Genomic DNA, 18,017 nt, shown 5'->3' with positions numbered 1-18,017 from the left:
CTCCACGTGATCAGCGAGAGCTCAGTCCTCATGTATCCGCCGAGAGCAGCCTCACCTCGGCTAGACCTTCTGATGTGTGCCGCTGGCTCTGATGTCTCTTTTTAGTGGTTAAACATAAAATATAATTCATTTTGGGTAAATCTAAAAGGTTATCTTTGGTCTGTATTCAATTTATCTATATGTTAAAATGAAAATAAAAAGGCAAATTTATATCATATTTAGTTTCATTGTAATGACTATATATACACATTTCCCTGAACTAAGTACATTTCTGCAGCTGTTATTATGTTTAAAGGGTAACTAAACCCTAAACCAACTTTTTTTTAGTTAATGATCTGTAAGAATGGGGCTTTATTAGTGCGGTTCATTGATTCGAGTAACTTTTTTGACATTTGAGTATAAAGTGTTTTAATTCTACAATATCTGGTGTAAAAACGTCTGAGTGCTGCCCTCTTCAGGTTGAACGGTGGCTACTGCGGTTGATTTTTCCTATTGGATGTTGCGGTGACAAGTGACGTAAGCAGTTTCCAGCTCACCACGCCCTTAGTAGTATAAAACCATCTTGTTCCGTCAAAATCACTGTAGTGAGTCAGGACAGGAGTTGGAATTGCGAGTATTGAAAGCGACCAGGATAAACTATTATAGCATCTATTTAGCATAGCATCTATATACTTATTTAGATTTTGTGTATCTTATATAGTTAATTAGCATAGTTGTTAGTGTAATGTTAGTATTGTTAGAAGCATAGTTAGTAGCATAGTATTGCATCAGTTAGGATAGCTTCAAGTTGGCTTAGATTTATCCGTGTTTAGTACAATGGTCAGGATGGTACGTTTGTGTAGTGTTGCTGGTTGCAACAGCACTGCTGGACTGAATAGTTTTCCAGCAGACTTTAAAATTAGGCACCAGTGGTTGCATGCACTTGGCCTGGAAGACCGCGAGTTCCCGCCTAGAGCTATAGTGTGCAAACTGCATTTTACGCAGGATTGCTTCTCCAACGCAATGGAGGTGGTAATGGACTTCTCCACACAGCTTGCGCTGAAAAGTGCAGGAGTTAAGACCGCAGTTTGAGCCAGTGGCTCGAATTGATATGGCTCATGCCACAGATACCTCGACATCCTCCACTTCAGGTGAAGGTGGGGGAGAAAAGTCCTCTACTTCAAATGAATGCGCTGTTGCAAAGCTACTTGCGTCACTACAGTCACTCTCCATTTTAGCTACTCTGACAGCAGCTGTCAATCAATCCGTTTACTGCGTGTCTCAGGTTCACACCCCACCCGCTCAGCCCCGCCCTCCGTTTATCCCATCTATCTCCGCTGTGCTCTGCCCACTTTTCAGCATTTTTAAAATGTTGCCAGTGGGTGGAGTCAGGCTCTGACCAGGGGTTTAGTTACCCTTTAAATGAAAACGAAAGGAGGCAGAGGTGTTTGATATCCCATTTTTCACAAAAAGATGAATCTTTAGATCTTTCTTGAAAATGAGTAAAGACTAAATGAAAAAAAATTAGCTGTACGAATTGAGATTGGGAGGTCATTCCACCAGCTGGGCACAGTCCAGGAAAAGGTCCATGAGATTGATTTTGAACTTCTTTGGGATGGCACCACAAGGCGTTGTTCACTTGCAGAGCGCAAACTTCTGGAGGGCACATAAGATTTAACCAGTGAGTTAAGGTATGTTGGTACCGTGTCAGTGGTCGTCTTGTAGGCAAGCACCAGTACCTTGAATTTGATGCGAGAGGCTACTGGTAGCCAGTGTAACATGATGAGGAGAGGATTAACGTGAGCTTTTTTTGGCTCATTGAAGACAACCCTCGCTGCTGCATTCTGGATCAATTGCAGAGGCTTGACAGTACATGCAGCATTACAATAGTCCAGTCTGGAGAGAACAAGAGATTGGACAAGAAGTTGGGTGGCTTGCTCTGACAGGAAGGGTCTAATCTTCCTAATGCTGTATAAGGCAAACCTGCAGGACTGGGTCGTTGTAGCAGTATAGTCTGTGAAGCTTAACTGATGATCTGTCACAACTCCTAGGTTTCTGGCTGTCTTCGAAGGAGTAATGGTTTATGAACCCAGCTGTATAGAGAAGTTGTGATGAAGCAATGGGTTGGCTGGAATGACCAGGAGTTCTGGTGATTAACGGTGTTAAAAGCAGCAGACAGGTCCAATAAGATTAGTACTGAGGATTTTGAAGCTGCTCTTGCTAGTCGCAGGGCTTCAGTAACCGAGAGCAGAGCGATCTCAGTTGAGTGGCCACTTTTGAAGCCAGATTGATTGCTGTTCAGGAGGTTGTTCTGTACAAGGAACATAGAAACCTGGTTGAACACTGCTCAATCAAGTGTCTTTGAAATGAACGGAAGAAGGGATACCGGTCTGAAGTTTTCAAGAAGCGCTGAATTTAGAGATGGTTTCTTGAGCAGTGGGCTTACCAGAGCCTGCTTAAATGCTGAGGGAAATGTTCCAGAGTGAAGAGAGGAGTTGATAATGTGAGTAAGTGAAGGTATGACTGAAGAAGAGATCGCTTGAAGGAGGTGAGTGGGGATCGGATCAAGTGGACAAGTAGTAGGATGATTGGACAGGAGAAGTTTGGAAACGTCCATCTCTGATAGTGGGGAGGAGGAGGAGAAAGAGTGCATCGGTCATTGTGAAGTTGTCCTCAGTCACTGATAGATCTTGTCTTATTTGTGAAGTAAACTGCAAAGTCATCCGCTTTAAGAGTCGATGGAGGAGGTGGTGGCGGTGGATTAAGAAGAGAAGAGAAAGTCTTGAAGAGTGTCCGAGCGTCATGACAGCTGTTAATTTTGTTGTGGTAGTAGGATGTTTTAGCAGTGAAGACATTTTCAGAGTTTCTTGATTTCTGCCATTTCCTCTCTGCAGCCCTGAGTTTATAGCGATGTTCACGGAGAACCTCGGACAGCCAGGGGCAGATGGGGTGGTGCATGCTGGCCGAGACGTGGGCAAAAGTTGTCCAAGCAAAATGTTAAAGTGGAGCAAAGAGTGTCCGTATCGCTGTTCGTATCCAGAGCTGAAAACTGAGAGTGCAGTAACGAGGATTAAACCACAGCAGATAGGCGAGATGGAGAGAGTGAGCATAGGTTCCGTCGAAAGGTGACCTGCGTTGGAGTGTGTGCCACTTCAGGAGTAAGTGCTAGGTTAGCAGTAATGAGGAAATGATCAGTGGTGTTTAGCGGAGCAACTGAAGAGTTGTCCACAGAGCAACAGTAGATGAGGTCCAGTTGGTTGCCTGATTTGTGAGTCGTTGTAGTAGACACTCGCTTGAGATCAAATGAGGCGAGCAGAGTGTTGAAGTCAGCAGCCTGGGGTTTATCTAGGTGGATGTTGAAGTCACCAAGCAGTACCAGAGGAGTACCATCTTCAGGAAAGTTTGATAACAGCACATCCAACTCTTCCAAGAAGTTTCCCAATTGACCTGGGGGATGATAAATGACCACAAAGTGGATTTTAACAGGGTGGGTTACAGTAATGGCATGTGATTCAAATGAACCATTACCTGTAGGTGATGGCTGAAGATCAAATTTCCATTCTTTTGATATAAGGAGACCCGTACCTCCACCCCTCCCAGTGATACGAGGAGTTAGGGAACAAGTGAAATTAGTGGAGAGGGCTGCAGGGGTGGCAGTATCTTCAGGTTTGATCCAAGTCTCTGTCAGTGCCATGAGGTTGAGACCGGAATGAGTAGCAATAGAAGAAATGAAGTCTGCTTTGTTATCTGCAGACTGGCAGTTCCAGAGACCAACTGGAATAGAGAGCATAGTAGTAGAGGTCAGAGGGACAAGCCGTAGATTTGTCAGACAGGCCGTCCTGCGATGTACGTAGAGTGCTCTTCGAGTGTTAGTAGTGATAGTAGAGATCTGAATCACACAGTGACTACAAGTGTAAGAAATATTTGAGAACAAGCTATGCAAAAAGTAAAGAAAGGCGGGGAAAGCAATACTCAAATGCCCTGTCGTTGTCCTTGCTCGGTGGAGTCGCGCAGAGTCGATTGTCTTCACACGAGGGCTGCCGCGGTGAAACCTACCGCTTTTGTATTTGCCTGATTACCTGTGATTGAAGTCAGCTGGACACGCCTCACTATTTAGCAGATCGAAACTGGGCAGTCCCACGATAGGCAAACGCAAAACCAATCACCACTTTCAGCACGTATTTACCAGGGTAAGACACACACAATTTAAACCAAAAACTTTCCTAGCAATGACAATCACACAGTAGTCTAATGAGAAAAACGAGACAAAACACTCACAAGCTGCTGTCCTTCTCTGTTGCTCGATTGTTTCTTCTGACAAGTGCTTTCAAAACAGCTAATTAAGTAATTTCACTGGCTTTGGCCATGCCTCACTATTTATCAGATCAAAACTGGGCAGACGCGAAACCAAGTGCCACTTTCAGCACATATTCACCAGGGTAAGACACACACAATTTAAACCAAAAACTTTCCTACGAATGCACAAAGTCCGCACTACCGAGGATGCACGTCCAAAATCAGCGTACTTTGTATTGAGAAACGTGCACAGACCTACGTCACCAGTCTATTTGCCTAATCTTCCTGGTACTTTACACCGTGGTGGAAACGCAGAAAGCAACAGGTCTGGGGGAAAAAAAGTTCCTGGTACAAATATTCCGGGTAATTTCGATGGAAACGTGGCATAACAGGTCCTATTCAAATATGTATTTATACATTCAGACTTGTAACTATATATTCAGATTTACATTTATGTATTAGACAATATATATTCAGGCTTATAATTATATTATTACACAATATTATACTATTTTGGGGAGTACTAGAACATGCTTGCATGCATTTACTATGTACAGATATGTATTATGTATTATGCATATGTGTTTTTATTTAATTCTATCATAATAACATGAATTGCAGTGAGACGGTTATACAGTTGAATTTATACCATAGTACAGTCTCAGGCGGCAATGTATAAAAACCGATGCAAACTCATTGTCTGCCAGCATGAGTCGCTGTTGGAGTGGTACAGATCAAGGTTTCGCCGGGAACAGCTCCACACACACACACAAAAAAAATCCTGCTTTATCAGACATTACATACAAGATTGAATTAAAATGCCATCTATTTTTCCTGAAGTCGGTGTCTTCCAGTAATAAAGTGATATAAAAACACCTGCACTCAATGTATGCACACTGTAGTATCACAACTGAAGTGTAAATTCTGCAGATTACATCATTGTCCAGTATTGTACAGTCAGTAATTTATTATCAAAATGTTTATAATAATATTCAAAAAAATTTACAGTTGGTTTGATACATTTATCTCAAACGGAGTCAGAATCTAAAATAGAAAACAGTTATTTTAAATAACAAAAATATTTCAACATTTAAAAAATTTAAAATCTCACTGTTCAAAAACTTTTGACTGGTAGTTTATGTGTGTTTGTATTTTTTTAAGACTAGACTGTATATGCATACTGATACATTTCAAAATTTTATTTCTTTTCATTTTGATGATTATAACTGACAACAAAAGAAAATCCCAAATTCAATCCTGTGTTTGGATTTTTTTAAGACTAGATTTTATATGCATACATATCTCGGCCTATAAACCTATTTTTACCCTCAATTTCTGTACATGCAGCCATTTTAACTGAAATTTGTGGGACATTTTAACATAACCAGCCATTTCTACCTAAATGACATTTTATATATACTACATTCATATTAAACTGTTTTATTTGAAAGAGCATGTCAAAACATTGTTCATAAACCTTTGCTTTGTTGGTAAGCATATGTAAGATTGGTTTAGTACCCTTATTGGTGATTAATGAAATGTCAGGCTCACTTACTTTACAATTTCTCTGACAAGCTTTATGTAACTCTGCCCTGTTGCCTTAAGAAACTCAGACCAATCAAATTATAGTTACATGTCAACAAGTGTTGAAGCAAAAATGGAAAATTAGTTATTGTGATTGACTATAAAAATGTTAAGAGATATGCCACTTCAATCTAATTTGGCACAGTTTAGCTGACTTCACCCTTATTCCAAACCTAAATGGTTGGAATCTTCAAAAATGACACACACACACACACACACACACACACACATATATATATATATATATATATAAATAGTTAAGCAACATGGTAGTTCTCTCATAAGTCATCGATGTTAGCAAGACAAAACTATTTTGACAGGGACAATTTTGCACAAACAGAAACACGCACACGTGTAAAAAAAAAAAAATCCCATTTGATGTCTACTGTAAGTGAACACGTGCCTGGTTTGGACTGTCTTTTATGGTTTGTTTGGTGAATTTGTAGCACTTGAATGTATATGGGGCCCCCTACTGGTGAACTAATAAAGAAACAATAAAAAATTAAATAACAGTCTTGTCTTGTCTTGTACAGAATTTAAATAACCAACAAATTATTAGTAACAAAACACATGAGTGTGTATGATTCAATTTCTACCTTTGGTCTCGTAGGTGTCTGATTCACTATGAAAAGTGAGCACTGTCTTGACTGAACTTCTCACTCTTTCCCTCAGTGTAGCCATCTCGTAACGTTCACCTTGGAGATTGAAAATGAGCAGTAAACAATACAGAACCAGAACAATAAAACCCACAGAAGAGGTGGGAGTTCAAAGAAGGAATCTTTATATTACCAAACTGCAGGGAGAGGAAGAGTAGAAGTCATGATCTGCAAGATTAACCACAATCTGATGTGATCCGACCACCTCAGAGAAAACCAGGGTTGAGCTGCTGCAAGAGCTTTTGAAGCACAGCAACTGTGGTCAAAGAGTTCTCGTGTGTTCTGATTGGTGGATGATGAGTGGATAAAGACTAGAGCAATCAAATAGTGAGAGAGTGATCTGCTCACCTGATTATGTTAAAATGCCAATCCATATGATTCGCAAACACTGCGTTCGGAGCTTGAATCATTATACTCATTTCGGGAGTTCGGAGCGGGTTCGCTAATCATGTGAGTCAGTTTGGGGATCGCGAATCATTTGAGTCTGTTCGGGAGCTCGGAGCGGGATCGCGAATCATTTGAGTCAGTTTGGGGATCGCGAATCATTTGAGTCAGTTTGGGAGTTCGGAGCGGGTTCGCGAATCATTTGAGTCTGTTCGGGCGCTCGGAGCGGGATATCGCGAATCATTTGAGTCAGTTTGGGAATCGCGAATCATTTGAATCAGAGTTCGGAGCGGGATCGCGAATGAGTCAGTTCGGGAGTTCGGAGCGGGTTCGCGAATCATTTGAGTCCGTTTGGGAGGTCGGAGCGTGAATCATTTGAGTCAGAGCGGCTTCGTGGATCATTTGAATCATTTTGAGAGTTCGGTGCGGGTTCGCGAATCATTTGAGTCAGGTCGGAGCGGCTTCGCGGATCATTTGAATCATTTTGAGAGTTCGGAACGGGTTCGCGAGTCATTTGAGTCAGTTCGGGAGTTCAAAGCATAGACAGTAAAAGAAATGGACACAGCGACCCCATTGGAACTCAATTGAGACAAATGAAGCCCAGCGTTTTTTAGCACTTCCGTTTCTGACACGTAGACTCAAACGAAGCTTGACGACGTCAGCAACCTGTCTGCCAGATGTAAATCTTCTAGTAGCTGTGCGTGCAAACTGCCATCGTTAATCTTGCAGAGACGGCGAGCTTGAGCGGGGAGTTCTTTGTCGTGAGTGAGCAGGAGTAAGTATTCTGATTAATTATTTTGTATAGTATTTTAAAATGTAACGCCAGTACGACATATTAAGTTAATTGCCTGCGAGCTTCTCCTCCTGTCTGTACAGTAATGCGACAGAGAGTCGAGTGGTTATGAAGCAATCGTTAGCCTATTTTTTTACAAAAACTGTTTCTATGGGGCATTAGAAGGTAATGGAGCCCTTTATACATTGTCGTGTATCTTTAGAAATAAATAATGGACAAACAGAGTCTTTAAACGCCTCAGATGTAAAGTTATTCGCTGTCAAAGTCAAGCGTGTACGTCTGCAGACTGCAAGACGGGGGCGTAACTTGAAGTAGGAGGCGTAACTTGTCCGAATCACACAGAACCACGCGAGACCTCAAAACGATAAGTTATTTGCAATATGGCGGCACAGAGTAGAATATTGATTACGTTTTAAGGGAGACAGGGGTTTTAGGCAGGATTTGATTCATGATGTGTGTGTAGATATTAATGTTAGGGGACAATGTGAGAGTGTACGTTTTAGTAGGAAAACGTATTATCTGACCCACACTCCGGAACAGAAGAGGGCGGTAATGCACCAATAAGCTGGATGCCAACCGCCGTTAAACTGGAAAGAAGACGAATATGACAGCTTGCTGTGAGAGACAACTGTGAGAATCTTATTTTTTTTCCGAAATAATTATTTAAATTGAAGTGTATAAGTCATTTTCATACAGTGGTATTGTTTTTGGAGTTAATAATTTATTAAAACTAAGGCGTAAAGTAATCAACATATAAGCAAAAGGTAAAAAGACGCTATCCCCAGGTATCACAGGCTCGGTCTGTCTGTGACCTACATAATATAGCATATTTGTGATTTAGCTGTAAACATGTTTTTTAATGCATAACTAACAGGGGAGCTCCATTAAGTACATGACTCAATAGTAGATTTACATAAACTATATATACTTCTTGAAGACTAGTACTAAAATGTCTATTTATCATCTGACTGGATAATGTTTGATAAGTATTGTAGATGAGCACATCCAACAGACATGAAACAGGTGTCTGAGTGATATCTGTGTGTGATATTGTGTAGAATTCACATTTTTCTACACTGCTATAGATGAATGTGAGTCATGTAAACAAACAAATCTACATAAAGTAACTAAACATAAGTTATCTATTTTATTTGTCCATTTGCAATATTGATAATTTAAGGAACATTTGTGTTGGATAAAAAGTGAGTTGCATCAGTTATTAGTTCAACATGTAAATGCAGTATATCACAGATATATAACAGAGGAGACTGACTCTTGTCTGGATGTTACAGGGACAGATGAGACACATATGTGTTTATCTGCTGTAGGATGAAGGAATGCTACCATCAAAGGATTTGTGTAAGTACACTACAAAAATAAATGAAACATTTTAAATCAAGTTGTATTTTATTTTAATGTAATTTTAAACAACTATTACACCTCCTTTCTTATTCTTGATTTCTGTGCATTTGCTGCAGATCTTTTGTGGTGGAGCAGGACCTGCAAGGAAAGGTGAAAAAGAGGGAAAACCTGAAACAAAAGAATAATGTAATGACTTTTTGTATTGTGTATTTTTGTAGGACATGAACATGTCTGTAGACTGGTGTGTGCACTGAGGATGGAGAAGACCACAGCATCATCCTGGAAATGATCGAGAGTCACAGATGAGACGCTCCATCACTCCAGCTCTTACCGTCTCATCAGGACCAGATGCTGCTGTGGTGTCTTCATCCTCAGTGACCCCAGAGCCAGTGAGAGCATCTAGGGAAAGACCACAAGACACTGAGCATGTGATTTGGGTAATGTTTGTTCAGCTGGTTAATGTTTAAACAATGAAGGCTGACTTTCAGAAGCTTCAAAAGCATCATCAAAAAATGTGATGGAGCTTTTATCTGAAGTGATTGACAGTGCTCTTATTACAGGGGCCTACAATCCCCTGATCAACCTGGAGAAGAGAGCCTTGCTCAAGGACACACTGGTGTTCCTGTGGCTCAAGGGGTAGAGCATTGCGTTAGCAGTGCAAGGTTGTGGGTTCAAATACCAGGGAACACATGTTAGGTAAAAACTGTTAGTCTGAATGCACTGTAAGTCACTTTGGATAAATGTATAATTTATTTATATATTTGAACCACTTCAGTGGTTTAGCCCACTACAAAAGTAATAAATCATGTACTTGTAAACTCTGTGTAAATGTTTTTCAGGTAGTCGTGCTCATGGGGTGCAGGCACACGAAAGTTTGGAGCAGACACAGCAGTCAGATTGTCCTGCACGTCTTCCCCTGCTCTAGCTTCAAGGTTGTGTCAGAGAGCCGTCATCAAGGTCTTCCTCTTCCTGTTGCTCAACGACATCCCCATTGAGAAGAGTGAGATTGTGAAGTGCAGCGGCAGAACTGTATCAGCTGTGTTCAGATGGCAGGAGGATCACTGTGTCACAAAAGAAAATACATTTGGCTTCTTTTACTAAAATGTAATTTTAAGAAAAAAAATGTATATAATTATTGGTTGGCATTTATCGTTATTATTGCATGGTAAATGTTGGGGTGGGCAAAAGATGCAATTCATTATGGGGTAATGTTAATTTTCGAGTAGTAATACTTACATTTACATACTAGAGTATCAAATCAACAGTCTTCTCCAAAGATGAGATCTTCAAGCAGCTGATCGAAGTACCCTTTGTGCAGATGGGTGTTCCGCTGTGAGGTGTTTGTGCACCTGACCCACTTTTTTATTATTATTGCCAAATTATTACATAAAAGATCATGGTAAGAGGTTGTATCTGACAATAAACAGTCATAATGCCATAAAACAGTAAATAAAAAAATTATGTGTTCATAGTATGAGATGCTATAAAAGAAAAACGTTTTTCACGTAAAATTATTTAAAAAATATTCAAGAGATAACGATTTTGGGTTTTCTAATAAAAAACAAATGTTTTAAGGATAACACTTGATCACATTAGTGGAGTTAAAAAAAATATATATATAAAAAAATCAACAGTATTGGCTATACTACAATCACAAAATAAAAAGGCAGCCGTTTCTGCAACGTTCTTCATTATCAAGATAATTACAAATACAATAATTAAACCTGTCACTTATATCTTTTACGTTTTTGTGCTTGTTATAACTTTGTAGGTCACATGATCAACATAGCGGATGATGATATACAATTTGGATTCATACTTCATACATTCGCATTTAGGCTGTAAAGTATAAACTCTTTTAGCGCTCCTTTAGTTAGTACTTATTGAAATTAAGTGCCTAATTAAAGGGTATGCGGTTTCGAACGCATCCCGACAAAATCTCGTTTTGAGGTCTCGCGTGGTTCTGTGTGATTTGAACAACTTCAAGTTACGCCTCCTACTTCAAGTTACGCCCCCGTCTTGCAGTCTGCAGACAGACCCTTCTCGACATGTTGCAATGACAGCTGTCATATGCCATGAGTAAGCCCGCGACGCCACCTTGTGGACAACTGTGTACTGCAACAACTTTAATAATGTAACCTGTATTATTGCTTGTGTGAATGCTATTTAATCTGCTGTATACCTAATATTTCTTATTATTCTTTGATATTTTCAGACCACTCACTGTTACCACTCAACCTGATCAACAGTAAACTCCTAACTTTGATTCAACTGAGTCTTATGTGTTCTTTCCAACACATACCGCTATACAACCCTGATTACGTGGATTCACCAGAGACCAGTTAAACCCCCGCCCCATACACAGGGGCGGACTTTACAATTAGGCAAAGGTCGGCAATTGCCTTGGGCCCCGAGCTACCTAGGGGCCCCCAAAATGCCCCATTAACTTGCTTAAAGATTTTTTTTTTTTTTTTTTACTTCGTGCAAAATATATATTTCTAAAACTCCATTTGCGAAAAATGGCATCAAATCATTAGTGTCGCAGACAGGAGGCCCCCCCCCCCCACCTCACTACATTGGACTATTCCATTATTTCACTTACTGCGCATCTGCGAAAGTGACAAGGCTGTAATGCGCCAAAAAACTGACGAAGAAGAAGTGATTGGCAGTGATAGTGTACAGAGAGAGAGTGTTGACAGTAAAAATGAAGCGAAGCTACCCAAGCGGTGCTGAAAAAAGGAAGAAACAGGAGGAAAGCAAAAAGTTTTTAGGAAAATTGATGAGTAATGAGTACTAGCGGTCACTAGCCGCATTTCCACTGTCGGCCCAGTGCGAGCCAGGGCTTAAAAGTTTGTTTGTTTGCATGCTTTGTTATATATTCAAATTCAAAATCATCGATGTTTTATCTATAGAATTTATTTAATTTATCAGGACTCAAAATTAATCACACATAAATACACTTATTTCTATTTTATTTTATTTTTTTAACGCTTATGAAAATAGCCTGCTTATTCAGTCGAGTCTGTTTCTGTTTATTGGCCACAGTATAGCCGTCATATTTAGAATTAATGATAATATCTCTATTTTTATAAAAGCTCCCGAACAAAAAACATTATTAGGCTATATTCTTTTATGATAGGCAACGTGAGATAAACTCTCGAGACGAGGCTTGTGAAAGATAATATAAGTTACTTAATACACGATTGTGATAGAGAATAAGAAGCTGACGTCTGATTTCTTCAAGCGGTCATATTTTACCATGTTTACTATGGTAATATGTTTAGCGTGCATATCTTTTTCATCGCTTGTAAATATTTCTGCCTTGTATGGTCCACATTGGATCAAGTTATTTCAAACACTCGCTGCTGACTGAAAGAGAGTTTTGAGCTCAACTTATTTTAAAAAAAAGTGTTTAATGCTGGTGTTAAAGCTGTTATCTTTCTTAAATGATCCTCGGCGCAGACTCTCTATTTTTATAAAAGCTCCCGAACAAAAATCGTTATTATATTTTGATGATATGCAACGTGGAGCTAAACTCTTGAAACGAGACGACAGATAAAATGTTACTTAATAAATACACAATTGTGAATAAGAAGCTGACGTCTGATTTCTCCAAGCGGTCATATTTAACATGTTTACTGTGTAACGTTAATGTTTATCGAGCATAGTCTTTTACATCGCTTATAAATATTTCTGCCTTGTTTAGTGATTATAATCCACATCGGATCAAGCAAACACTTGCTGCGAACTAAGAGTGAGTTTTGAGCTCAACTTATTTTAAAACGTCGTTAATGCTGCTGTTAAAGCTGTTATTTTTCTGAAATTATCCGCGCTGACGCTCTCCAGACACGGAGAAACTCCGCCTTTCTTTGTTCACAACTCCTCCTCTAGCCCCAGCTGGCCCGCTTTGGCCCAAGGTTTTCGTCGGGCCAAAAAACCCTGGCCGTTGGCCCCGAGGAAGCCCCGAGGCACGATCAACGCAACTGGCCCTGGCACGCACTAGCACGCCGGTCTTAGCTCGGTAGTGGAAACACGACTATTCTGACCAATGTGTTACACTTGAACTTGAAGATGACCAAGCACTCTGGCCAAAACATCTCACTGACAAAGAACGCTGCTTAATAGTGCAGAGAGGCCCAGTTCAGAGCAAGGATAGAATTTATCCTTTTTATTTTTCTTCTTTTTTTCTTACAGATACAACTCCAGATGTCTATACATCATTGCAATGTGAAGACTGCTGAAGAGAAGTAACAAGAAGGGCTTTTTTTAAAAAAATAAGGATTGACAAAAGGAGGGAAACAAGAGATGTAGAGGGCCCCATGTCTGTGTTTGCCTTGGGCCCCAAAATGTCTAAATCCGCCCCTGCCCATACACACATACAAACACACACACACACGTTTGCATTTTTACTTTCTCAAAAAAAATTCATTTTTACATTCTACATGTATGATACATTCTGTATGATTTATAAGCATTTTGAAAAATGGGGACATGGGTTATGTTAAGTTACCCTCTCCTTGTAATACCTGTGTCATACCCATGTCATTATACAGACTTGTGTCCTGATATGTCACAAAAACAAGAGCACACACACACTCTCACACACACACTAATTGAGAATGAGGAGTCACGTGCCGATTTGGGAGGGGTCTGAGCCGGTCGGCCCTGATGGAAGGATACGAGGGGTCTGTTGCCAGGGGCAATGCCTTCAGAACTTCACAGAGGCGCGACTAAACATTTCAGAGCGCTTTCATTTTTGCGCATTTATTTTGTCGGCGGAACAGATCGAGACGGATCTACGAATACGAGAAAGAAAAGGAAGAAAGTAAAGCAATGCAAAAACATAAGGCGAAAGAAAGTGGACCTTACAGGAACAAGCTCACATCAAGCGCAAAACAGCGGTGTTTGGAGAAGCTCTCAGGCAGGTCCCTGCAGCGGCACAGAGACCTGGACAATTTACCTCAGTGCACACATATGGACATTGGGAATAATATTGTTTACAATGTAAGTCACTTTGCATTCACACTGTTAATGGCTTTAATCTAACCCGGACATTTACATCTCGCAAATCACACATTTAACTACCCTAGCTAACCCAGAACTGGTTTGTCCACTTTGCAGCCCCCAACAAAAAAAAATTAACTTATAACTAAACATACACAGCTTTAGCATACATCAAAACATGTTGGAAACGTTCGTATACATTGAACATCTCGTTACAATCTAGTGTTCAGTCGCAGTTAATTCTAAATGCAATGTAATTACAATACGCTAAAACGCATGTGAATAAACTTACTTTGGCCAGTACAACACTGTTTTCATCACCTGCTGTAGATGGACCCAGCCACAGCAGAAAGCCTCGTAACTTTCCAAAGACTTGTGGCTTTTAAACTCCTGCATTGTGTAGTAACTTAAACCAAAAACAATATAATTCCCAATGTCCATATGTGTGAATGGAGGAGGTAAATGGTCCAGGTCTCTGTGCTGCTTGAGAGCTTCTCCAAATACCGCTGTTTTGCGCTTGGTGTAACCTAAAAAAAACTGTATTTCATTGTTCCTATGTTTTCCATATGTATCGTGTGAGGTACTGCAGCAGTTTTTAACGCAGCAGTAACTTCCAGGCATGGTAAAACAGTGCAGAATTGCGAGAACCTACTCTTAACAACACATTTAAACAATCCTGTTTCGCCTCCGGTATCCTTCGCTGTCACTTTCATTCTGTTGTACTGCGGAGCTTCTGTCACGAAAACAAATTCCTCGTATGTGTAAACATATCTGTCTATAAAGCTCATTCTGATTCTGATTCCAACATGGCGGAGACCGTGATATCGAGGGAGGGGCTTTGTGCTATGACGACAATTTCTGATTCTCAATAGCCAGATAACAACACTGGATTGTGAAGGGTCTAAATGATTTGTTCATTTCGACTCAAGAGCCAACTCGTAATGATCCAGTTTATCGAACAGAGAGCTGGTTTGATGGCAGAATTATGGATTTTAATTTTAAAAAAAGTGAGTGAGTGACATACAGCCAAGTATGGTGATCCATATTCAGAATTCGTGCTCTGCATTTAACCCATCTAAAGTGCACACACACAGCAGTGAACACAGAAGCACTGTGAACACACACACGGAGCAGTGGGCAGGCATTTATGCTGCGGTGCCCGGGGAGCAGTTGGGGGTTTGGTGCCTTGCTCAGGGGCACCTCAGTCGTGGTATTCCTGGCCCGAGACCCAGACCCACAACCTTAGGGTTAGGAGTCAAACTCTCTAACCACTAGGCCTCAACTTCCCCTGACAATTGTGGATGGAAGAGAGTGCTGTTCATTCACTCCCTCCCACCTACAACTCCTGCCAGCCCCGAGACTCGAACCGGCAACCTTCTGGTAACTAGTCCAACTCACCTCACTTGTGTAATTCTGAATATTTTTTAATTTACAGAATAATAAATTTTATTCTGATAAACCATCTGAGTGCAAATTGGTCATGCCTCATATGATAGGCTTTTACATGATATGATATTATATCTTATATTGTAGAATGGTATATCCTGTTATTTATATATATATATTTTAAATATATAAAATATATTTAAACTTCAAAAAAATGTTTTACATTTACTGCTTTCATATTCTCATTCAATTTACAGTTTGATTTAGGTCTATTGTCTACTTGAACAATACATGATGGGGTTTCAGGACGTTTTATTTTACTTTTATGTACTATTTGTGTAAATGCCTTACTTTAATGTGGTTTAACGGGCGCACGCGTTGAGAATTCAAATCGCATTTAAACTGTAGCGGAAGCAGTTACCATGGAAAAGGGGCCCCAACTCACTCAACTGACAAGTAGCGAGAGTCTCTCCACTGTTTCCTCTTTCTCTTTTCTGCATTTCACCTCTGTTGTAGTTTACAACAGAGGTGAAATGTAGAAGAGTTTAATTTCTAATAAACCTAATATTGTAAACTACATATTGTTGGCTATAATGTGACACATTGCTCCTATATTCTTCTGCTGATGGCCATGTTGCGGAGCAGGAGCCGATCTCCTGTTGAAGAACATCTCCTAGGCGCTATGAACCAACTCACTAGTAAGTAAAACCTCAAACATTCAGAAGTTTAGCAAATGTTATATAAGGTATTTATATATATCGAGTGAATGAGTGCCTTAAAAAAACAACTTTTTTTAATATTTTTAAATTTCAAAAATGTTCAAAAAAAGCATATATTATATAATATACATTTCTGATGCAGCCAATAATTAGAGAAGCACCGAAATGCTTTATTTAGGCCGGTGACACACTGGATGCGTGGCGCAAGCGTCTCAGCCGCGTGGCGTGTCGGTTTTTAATTCGGCTCCCATGTTAACAGGTTAGAGCTTGCAGACCGCCTGCGTGAGTCGCGCGGCAAACGCTTGCTTGCTAGAAATAGAACCGACGCCTATTTTTACAGCGACACGCGCGCGTGTTGGAAGCTTTTCCAGGCAAAATATAATAGGAAAATGTGTTTAAATGTCATTTTGTACACAAATACATATGAATTCCTGATATTTTGATATTTGAAAGTCTATAGGTTGACATAAATTCAGATATAAATGTAGGCCTAATAAAAAAATAAAAAAATAATTATCGATTTTCAAATATTGCACCTGTCAAACATAATCTATTTCGCCGTCAATACTTTTGATGGTGTCCTTTATCAGTAGGCGTAGGTGTAGGTGTGTAAACAAAAGTATATATTGTTGTAATGAAGACATGAGCCTGGTCTGTCAACGGTCTTCCTCTACAGCAGCAGCGCGCCAGCGCCGCGTCAGGCACGCTTCTGGTGTGTAAAGACACAGAATCCGCCACGCTTCTGGGACGCTTCTGGGACGCTTCAGACACGCGGCGCTCACGCCACGCAGCCAGTGTGTCACCGGCCTTACCCCATTATGCTTTGCGCGTACGCGTATGTAGGATGCTTCGAACTTCCGGTTCGCAACTAGATGCGTTTAATTAGCCGTTACAGAGTTTTTGGAATGCTCTGAAACCTCAGTTGTAATCGGTTTTACTTACTTTTAACGTCCATAATGCAGACATCCCAAGTCTCCCGGAAGTTCCGGGAGTCTCCCGCATATTGAAAGCGGCTCCCTGAGACCCGCAAATTAGTTAAAATATCCCGGAATCTAGACCGAGCGAGCAAAAGCGCGCATGCGAAACAGATACTGTTTCAAACCGTGTAGCGCGCGCACGGCAGAGAGGGAGAGGGAGCGAGAGACCTTGCGTGTGTGTGCTAATGTGCTTGTATGAAGCCCATTTAAGACAGAGAGCATCCCGATTGGCCTTTTTCTGCAAATCAACCAATCAATTGTCAGTGTGGGCGGGCTTTTATCTCTTCTCCCGAACAAAATTAATCAGTTATGTCTATCTAGAAACAGGAGCACCATGGCAGAAGGAGAGTGTCACAAAAAAAAAAAAAAAAGTACACGAAAGTGTACCCCTGTCTTATAGTTGTAAAACATAATGACAACAAATAATTACATAGGCCTATAGCTTATAGAAATAATAATTTATGCTTTATCTTTTAGGGACCACAACATGTTAGGGAGGCTAAGCGCAGGGAAGGCTGCTCCAATATATCTCAGTTCTCCCATTCAGATAGGCAAAGTCTCATTGAGAAGGTGACTACAGGGTCTTCGGGATACCTCCCTGAAATGACTTTTTGCAGGTTGGGATGTCTGCATAATGTCAACAAGCAACGGCAACATTAGTTCGCAGCAGTGCCGGCTACAGACAATTTTGATTGGGGGGGCAATGGGTGGTCCTGGTCATTTAAAGGGGGGTCTCATGAACACCTACAAAAAATACAGTTGACACAGCTAATAACTATATAAAAATACAGTTGACACGGCTTAATATTACTGCTACTAAACAAAAACAACACAGCATATCAACTACTTTGTTTTTAATTAATCAATTGCAGTTTGC

General features: G+C 40.4%; 2 long non-coding RNA genes across 2 annotated transcripts; one reads left to right on the top strand and one right to left on the bottom strand.

The window, feature by feature from the left end:
- Positions 1-6,233: 6,233 nt before the first annotated feature.
- LOC113077128 (uncharacterized) lies at positions 6,234-6,686 on the bottom strand. The gene is made up of 3 exons (XR_003281255.1): positions 6,649-6,686; positions 6,456-6,554; positions 6,234-6,339 (listed from the first exon to the last, which is right to left on the bottom strand). It is a non-coding gene; the product is annotated as an uncharacterized LOC113077128 (long non-coding RNA).
- Positions 6,687-8,054: 1,368 nt separating this feature from the next.
- Positions 8,055-9,991, top strand: LOC113077129 (uncharacterized). Its single transcript, XR_003281256.1, has 4 exons — positions 8,055-8,322; positions 8,985-9,051; positions 9,171-9,491; positions 9,894-9,991. It is a non-coding gene; the product is annotated as an uncharacterized LOC113077129 (long non-coding RNA).
- Positions 9,992-18,017: the final 8,026 nt, after the last annotated feature.

This window comes from Carassius auratus, unplaced genomic scaffold (genome assembly GCF_003368295.1).
Source record: "Carassius auratus strain Wakin unplaced genomic scaffold, ASM336829v1 scaf_tig00021607, whole genome shotgun sequence".
NCBI lineage: Eukaryota > Metazoa > Chordata > Actinopteri > Cypriniformes > Cyprinidae > Carassius > Carassius auratus.
This window is presented reverse-complemented; position numbering and strand designations above follow the sequence as displayed.